The sequence below is a fragment of the Rhipicephalus microplus genome, chromosome X (genome assembly GCF_043290135.1).
Source record: "Rhipicephalus microplus isolate Deutch F79 chromosome X, USDA_Rmic, whole genome shotgun sequence".
Lineage (NCBI taxonomy): Eukaryota > Metazoa > Arthropoda > Arachnida > Ixodida > Ixodidae > Rhipicephalus > Rhipicephalus microplus.
This window is the reverse complement of record NC_134710.1, coordinates 283,007,345-283,016,125: the sequence shown is the minus strand read 5'-3', so window position 1 is coordinate 283,016,125 and position 8,781 is coordinate 283,007,345. Positions and strand designations below refer to the sequence as shown.

The 8,781-nt window shown below is 44.2% G+C and overlaps 1 long non-coding RNA gene across 1 annotated transcript; it reads right to left on the bottom strand.

Annotated features, from left to right (window-relative positions):
• Positions 1–1,137: 1,137 nt before the first annotated feature.
• LOC119162390 (uncharacterized) lies at positions 1,138–5,399 on the bottom strand. Its single transcript, XR_005108586.2, has 3 exons — positions 4,702–5,399; positions 3,227–3,426; positions 1,138–2,267 (listed from the first exon to the last, which is right to left on the bottom strand). It is a non-coding gene; the product is annotated as an uncharacterized LOC119162390 (long non-coding RNA).
• Between the last annotated feature and the right edge of the window lie 3,382 nt (positions 5,400–8,781).

Here is an 8,781-nt window from a genome sequence, read left to right as displayed (position 1 = left end):
GGGCAAGCCGCATGAAAATGCTAGCCTGCAGTTTTGTGTGGTGGCCAGGAATTGACCTACCAAGCAGTGCGACCTGCAGCTCCGTTAGCACCACTTCAACCCTGGAGTTATCCAGCCAGATGTTGGTCACGCGTCCATATAGACTTTGCGCAGACAAGTGCAAATGTGTTTCTTGTCCTTGTGGATGCCTATTCCAAGTGGGTCGAAGTGTGGCCAATGCTCTCTACTTCAACAGCAAAGACACTTGAAAAGCTTCGAAGTGCTTTTGCTGCTTACGGATTCCCGGAAGCACTAGTAAACGACAATGGGCCACAATTTATCTCGGTCGAGTTCGCGGATTTCATGACCACTAACGGCGTGAAACATATTCGCACTCCCCCCTACCATGCAGCTTCGAATGGTGTGGCTGAACGAACCGTACAGACCGTGAAACGTGCTCTGACGAAGTAACTGTTGGAAAGCAAATCGTTAGGTACGCGTCATTTGTTCCAGAAAAATATTGATAGTTTCTTGATGACATACCACAACACACCGAATAGTGTGACGGGAAAGACACCCGCCGAGCTTTTTCTTAAGCGACAACCACGAAGAAAACTTGCATTGTTGAAACCAGACTTTTCGAGATCGATGCACACGAAGCAGCAGAAATTGGAAGAACAGCGGGATGTGCGTCGCTGGCGTGAGCGTTTGTTTGACGTTGGTGATAAAGTGTTCGTGAAAACTGTGTCAGGGGAGTGAAACTTCCTATACCCTCCATGGAACGCGATATTCGCTCGCAGCGCCGGACGAACGCCTGGTGTTTGGGGGTGGTACGAAAACATGGCGGCGTATTGCAGACATGCACTGGGGGACGCCATCTTGATGAGGACTGAGGATCCGAGTGGCGAGTGGGGGGGGGGATTTAGTGCCAAATTCAATTGGGATGCACCAGCAAGCCAAATTGAGCGAGTGGAAGGTATTCAGATGGCGAGCACGCGACCTTCTTCCTGTTGCGCAACCCGCCACATGATGAAAACGGCCATCATTGCGTTCTGATTGATGGTCTGCCCATCCACCTAATTGTGCACTACTTATTCTAAGTAAGACGTTGTTTTTGTTTACGTGTACACATAAATTAGACAAGAATAAAGAGCAGAGTTTGTTTGAATGTTTTATTGCCTAAACGTACGGTTTATGCAGTACAAATACAACTTGAATGTTTTACGTTTTTGGTCGCATACAAAAGTGGACCGCACATGCCAGCATGCTAATAACCTAGTATCAATCCAGTGCACATTGCCGCACATACGTATATACAAAGACAAAAGAAAAACAGTAATCACTATACACAAGTTCACAGCACGTATCCCGATATAAAATCATCCCATGAGTGGGACAAGATAATACGGCACACCGCACACTTAGGATGCAAGAGGAAATGATACAAAAACCATAAGGTACCCATACCTTATGGTTTTTGCCCAACCAATGCCCCATAACTTGGGGCATTGGGAACAGGCCTCTGATAAGCACACTGCTGGGCATTGAGCCTACTAATGGCATGTATAAGCATCGTGGGTAACATGAAGCGTCAACTAATTTTTCCTAATCATTAGCATACTCCTTGTTAACAAACATTATTGGTTATACGTTTAAAATGGTATGTGTAGGAAAAAACAACGAATTCATAGTCTTCTTTAAAAAACACTAATCCCTCTTATAATAATAATAATAATATCTGGGGTTTAACGTTCCAAAACCACGATATGATTATGAGGGACGCCGTAGTGGAGGGCTCCGGAAATTTCGACCACCTGGGGTTCTTTAACGTGCACCTAAATCTAAGCACACGGGCCTTAAACATTTTCGCCTCCATCGAAAATGCAGCCGCTGCGGCCGGGATTCGATCCCGCGACCTGCGGGTCAGCAGTAGTGCGCCATAACTATTAGACCACCGCGGCGGGGCACTAATCCCTCTTAGGAGGCAACAAACAAGCAAGAAAGGGATCGGACAAGCGCTCGTCTCGTCCTGCCTTTCGGTATACATCACTCTGGCTCTCGTCCCCTAGCAATGAACTAGCTCGCCCAGCTGACACCCTAGTGCACTTTAGGATCTGTTAAATGGTACGTGACATTAAAACGATAGCTGCAGGGCATTAATTTATCTGGAATAGTTTTAAAGAGCTTAGAGAGCAATACAATTTGCGTACATGAGGGCTCAGTCTGTTGAACTTCTTCATCGGCGCTGTGAGTGGGCATTGCAGTGGTATTCGCGGGCCGAGGAGAGCCTGTGAAGAGAAATTGGCGGAGCACAGATTTCAGCGTGACATACATACAGCTAGTATTAAGCGTCACAATAAATATTTGCAATTACAATCACTCAGGGCGTTTTCTCACTAATAATTGGTCTCCTCGCGTATTATGTCTCAATACGAGTGATAAAAAAAGTGTAAACACACAAAAAGAGAACGCTACGTGTCACTCACTAAATATATGGGTGTCCCAACTATCCTAAACCAATATTTTAAAAATCTTAATGCGATGTGCCTAGAACAGGTTAACATCGTGGTGCCCGTGGTGACCTAGCGCGTAACCGAATTCTTGCCCATTACACTTATTTGGCCCATTGAAAATAAGAGTAATTTTGTAATAATAAAGCTAATAAAAATAAAGTACCTTTTGGATTCTTAATTTTAAAAGCGACTTTGAACTAGGGTGTCGTAGAATATATATATATTTCTAAAAGGCCAGTTCTGTTGCTCCCACTGTCAGAGCTATCGCGCAAATGTTTAAACAGCGACACCAAGTTGGCCGCTACTCACTCGCCATGTGTGAAATAGCTGATAACGCGCCACATGGAGTACTCTCTCAAGTTATGAGGTCATTTTCGCCTTTTCCTGTAAAACGCTACGCCACGGGTAAAATAGCAGGGACAACAGAATCAGAATCGAGGAGGTTACATGTAGAGCGTTCTGAGTGAGACGTTTGCTCTAAATTTAACGATTGTGAAGCCGGCAAATTTTTTACTTAGCTAGTTATATCTACCAGCAAAATCATGCCGGCGAATCCATGGATGCTGTGTACACCATGCGTTGGTATTGTTGGTGTAATCTGCGCGAGAATCTTAAAAATACTGAGTCATGATAACTCGGACAGGTACACATATTGAGTATTAAGACATTTCTGTAAATAGATGTAGAGGCATGAAAGTTTGTGCTGTTGTATGATCACTTTACAGTATTCCCACCTGGACTTTCGACGTGTGTCTGCTCATCGCCAAAGATGGAAACTGTTGGCACAGCACATCTTAGCCGCCTTGTCTGTCCAGGGTCTGCGTAGCCTCTGCTGGTGAAATGGGCAGAGCACAGGCGGTAGCTGCTGTAGATCTGACGAGGTGGTAAATGAGCCAGGTCCTGCCGTCTCGCATACTGAAGCCAAGCGCGAGATCTGGAAAATCAATGTGTGCGTGTGTAGTATTTGGGTTAGAATGAATTTATTTCTGCTTTCACGCGTAGATGGATAGCTTTGAGTGAAAACTGGCATCTTTATTCGAAGTAAGCGTTATTTGATACATTTCTCATCTTTCTTTCTTAATTGAATTTTTGTAACCAAGACGACTTGTGATAGCAATCCTGAAAGCAAACTTTAAAATAAAATCTGTCTTTATTATTAAGAGACGCGGATACATGCTTCTACTTGCGCGATAGTAATGTTTGGTGGCAACAACCCCAGCTTTCCTCCCAATTAAAAATATATTTTTGCAGACAATAGCAATCATCCCACACCAAAATCTCTAAACAACTATTCGTACATATATACCCTCGCGCACTGCGTATTCCTCGGGTATTTCTCGCGCCCTGCTGCAAATCTTTCATAAAAATCTTATTAAAACCGGTAATAAATTAGTAGAACACGTAAGTTTACATTGTCCACTTATTTATGGGCTTTTAGCTGCAATTGCATTCTTGTAAATATATCGTAATTGTACTTAAGGCTGAAACTGAAAACATGAAATTGAAGTATACAATATAAATTATTACTTTATAAATTTATTGTTAAATTCCTCTGCAATATGCCGTGGATTTACGTGAGGCCAAAATGAAAACACACAATTGAAACGCAATAATGTAATAACATCCGTCTAAACTCGCAAGTGTAATAATTTATGTACTCAGTACTTAATTAACATAGTACTAACAACACATGCTATGAACGTATATGGACCCTCCCTTATAGCCAAAAGATTATGGGAATCGCCTTCCTCCAGCTATGGACATAAATAGGCTGATAATATTCAAGAATAATAATAACGCATGCAACGAGAACAGACTGAACGCAGGCAATCAAAAGGTAATAAAAAGAGTGCGGATAAGCTTACACTGTTCTATTAGTTACTGTATATGCTGCTACAAATACATTTGTGACATGCCTTGCATTGCCTTGAGCCAAAGTGCAACATCGAAATGCAATGCACGATTGAAACGCATTAAATTGAAAACGCAAGTATAAACAATCGTGCGTAGCAAATGTATTCGTTGGAATAATTTCCAGATGCTCTGCCGTGCATGTCATGTATAATTGAAGCCGAAAAGCAGACAATCAGAATGTAATGAATAAATTATGTACGTGTAGCTCAATTAAATTACACAGCTACTGCAGCAACTGCATCCTGATATGCCGTGCAAGCGTAGAAAGACAAAACGAGCAGCATGCAGATCGTACCTTTTGTCCGCCGGGATCCGAAAGAATTTTATGCCGGTGTGTCGTGAAGAATTCCGACACCACTCAGCGCAGCACGATTTGTGATGACGGCGAGAATCCATGGATGCGTCTGTTTGGCTGAATCTTGCATGGGTTTCGCTAAAACCAACTTTACAGCGGTAAAAGCGGCCTTTGGGACACCGCAGGTTGTAGCATACATGGGCGCGCGAAAAGAAACGCCCCTTTTTCGCCGTGAGAGATAGGACGACTGCGCAGTTCCCGTTTTCCACTTTGGGTGGCGCTCTTATTTTCGCAATCTCGAACTGCAACCTTTAGGTTCACTTGTGTAGTAAAAACTCCGGAGTTAATGAGTAACCTAGTAATAACTATAAAATAGAACAAGAACGTTCATTTAGGTAGTACAGCCCCCAAACGTTAGGATCGCTGCGGTCACGGGACAGAAAAACCGCGAAGTTTCACCCCCCTGACTGTGTGCGGTAAGTGTGCCTCATTGGAGGAAGGTGTCGTGCATCAGGTTGTGAGTGCTGTGCCATACGTGGTGAAAGTGCGCGAACAACTTTGGTTTACGCATGCCGACCACATGCGACCACGCCATGCGAACCCGACCCCAAGCCTGAATCCCAAGTCCGGACTCGGACACCCTTTAACGCCGCACAGCGACGTCACAGAGAAATCACCGGCCGCAGGAAACTCAGCCAGAACGTTCGTTCCAGATAAACAGGCGGCTACTAATCCGACGCCTCCGTTCAATAGCCTATCCCACCTGTCAACGTGAACTGCCCGACAAAGCTAGCAGCTCCGACGTCACAAACGGAGGCACGGTCAGCTTCGCCGTCAGCGGAAAGCCAACCGTCACGGTGCAGCACACGAACCCGCAAACCACCGGATCGTTTCTAGCACAAAGACTTTGCAAAATAAACTTGCAAATTGTCAGAGGGAAGGAATGTGATAACGTCCACCGCACGCTGACGCGCAGATATCGTTGTATGTATGACGTCACATCTGGCTATAAAATGTATGCGCTCGAGAATAAAGCGATCATTGTTTTGTGGTCACTGGTCGTGTACGCAGTAATAATTTATTTTTCATGCAAAAAAGTTTGTTTCGTGCATTTATGGCTGGCGCGCGAATGACAGGCCAATAAAAGATGCTTATAAAATTGCGATTTCGGTTTTGGTTCTTAACTGTGTAAAGCGCCACCTGCTTCCTGTAGCAGGTGTCAAGGAGACTTCCTATTTACCTTTTGGGCTGCAAGGCGTGCGTTCAACGTCCAAGCTACAGCGCTGTTGTACGTGACATTGTGAGATCTACGTGGATAAATACGTGGCGATCACATTTAGCACTATCCGGATCTTTGAGCGTCGATATTTGATGGGCGACACTTCGCCTACTGGTCGTCAGAAGGTGAGCAAAACGCCGCTGCATCATGCGCGCACTTGCGTGGTCAACGTGTTAAGGCGAATATCTATTGATTTCACGGCTACCGCAGTCCTTGAATTTTTTGAATGATTTTTGGCTGCTTTCACGTTGCATTATAGACCAAGGCCTGCGTCTTCAATGCGGAAGAATGTGAGCTGCACAAACAGACTTTAGAGAGCCAGACGACTTACCTTTTTTTGTTCTTCTACGCATGTCCCCGCATCTCGATTGGCTCCTGAAAACTACCGCAAATTTCTGACTGCATTTTAAAAATGATATCGCATGCGTTCGCGTGCAGGATCACCCATTGTCTTAGATTTTTTTTTGAACTGAAAGAAGAGTGGCTTGTGGTTGCATAAACTGCAGCAAAAGCGAGAGTTGGGTAGTTGGATTGGGTTCATTTTAAAATGGCGCAAAGACTGAACACATGACAGACAGCGCTCGTGTTGGCCAGCTTCTTCCGTCTTTTCGCTGTCTTAAGATGAAGTTGCATGCATGAATTGCCTTGTTGACTTGTTTTCTGCACCGCACGAAGCCACAAGACTTTCGCCACTGTGGCCTCCCTCCGGCTGCTGTCGTTACTGTACTGGCCTCAGCCAGTACGGTAACCCATAAGCAAGCGAGCTTCTGTTTTCGCCACTCTTAGCACAGTTGTACTGTTGAGACTCTACGGACAGCAGACGCAGCATCTCGAGCAGACATGAACGCGGTGGTTCAAATAACAGACGCACGTTAGATTTTCTTTATCTTGCAGGTTCATAAATTAGCGCGCACGCATGCGCAACTAAACAGGTGGAAAATACGGTGGCATGCTTGCGTATTCACAGTGACACTATATGGAAATCAATCAGTTTCTTGGTCCAAAAAATTATGGGCAATCATTTTAGTGAAATATTCGATCTCTTTCAGTATCATTGCAAGAAAACTTTTCTCTGTCTTCATAAGCGGTTTAACGTTGCCATAGTGGGTATAACCTAGGTTGATTAAAAAAAAACCATCAATACAATACTGCTCAAATTCTTGAGAATAGACGCTAATGCCAAATAACATCCAAGGAGTGCTATTTGTTGCAATTATCATACAAGTGTGAAGTGGAAAAAAAGGCAACTTGCTGCGACCGATAATTACTACAGAGAACATCTACACTTTCCTTGCCATTACTTCCTGTGCTCAATAATATTATATCTAACAAAGAATAGTTTTTCAAATACCCTTCTTTCTTTATACTGCACGGATTGTTCTGATCTGCAGCTGGTTGCAAGAAAAGAAATAGCGCTTTTTATCCGCTTCACTGGCATGCACCTTTCTGTTACGATAGGAATTTTAGTGAAAGCAAAACAGCAAGTCTGCACCCATTCTGACAATTTTTTCAGCTCTACAAGATATAAAATAGTGTCACACGCCAGGATAGTTGCTATTAATTGTGTCAAGCATGGAGGTCAATGACCAAGTAGTTTTTAAGAATCAGGAGCGTAAACGTAAAAAAAAAATCGGCAGATCTCGTGTACCTGGGAATCGACGTTAGACGAAGCATGCGGAGGGAAGGTGACCATGTTGCAGTTTTTTCTTGTGTGACACGTCATGAAATGACGCTAAATATGTGTACAAACGTTGCACACACAGACATATGCTGAAGAGTTGTAGATGTTTATATAACCAGTTATTTGCACTTGCGCAACGATGCCAACTGGAACATACGTACTAGCGACACCAGAAGCTCATACGAAGCACTGATGCTCGCGAGGATGCTGGCCCTGAACACTGCCACATAAATCAACTTCAGCGCATGGCAACTAACCACAGTTGACGTTAACCCGACGTGACAGATACATGAAAGAAGCACATGTGTAATGTTTATAAAGTTGAGTAGGCAGCACTGCAACCACTATTAACGTTTCACGAAGATTAATGTCTACTTGAAAAGTAGTTCTGAGACCTGGCGTAGCCCTGTGGTAAAATGCTTTATTGCCACGCAGAATTTTCGGGTTTGATTCCAGCAGGGACCCTAACATTTATTCTTTGCATTCGTCGGGTTGACGCTACCGATTTCGGTTATTTCTTAACGCTCGCACGTTAAAATTGTCCATGTGTGTTCTAGTCGTTCCTGAATAGTTACTAAGTGTCAATCACCTGTGGCATATACCCGAATACCAGCGGCCTATACCCACCCGTGGGTATGTGCCACTGACTGGTGGGACGTGTTTGACGACATACGTGGTGGGATTGTGGCACTATTGAGGTCTTGAGCAGTGAGTCTTGTTCGTCAAACCATCTTACCCTCCCATGCTAATTTCGGTTCACGCCAAGTTAAGGTGGTGACCACGAGAGCACCCAAACGTAAGCGTCTTGATAGATAGATACGCTTGAAGTCGCTGAAGTTCGCTAAGAAATGCTTCGCATTTAAAAATGTGCAAGTCGGGGTGTCAAACTACTTGCTACACCTGAACGTAAATAGATGGCAACATCAAAGTCAAAGTGCCTAGTTGCCACATGAACCTTTTCTTCAATTCATTCATGCCGAAGAGAGCATCTGAATAAGTGAGGCGTAAACGCGCAAAGGCTCATAGGAGGCGCCGTCTGCATTGGCTTCCGGTTCAAGATGTGGCGCCCTGTTTCGCTGGCGGCGTTTTTGGAGCTGTAGATAAGTGTTTGCTTTTGATT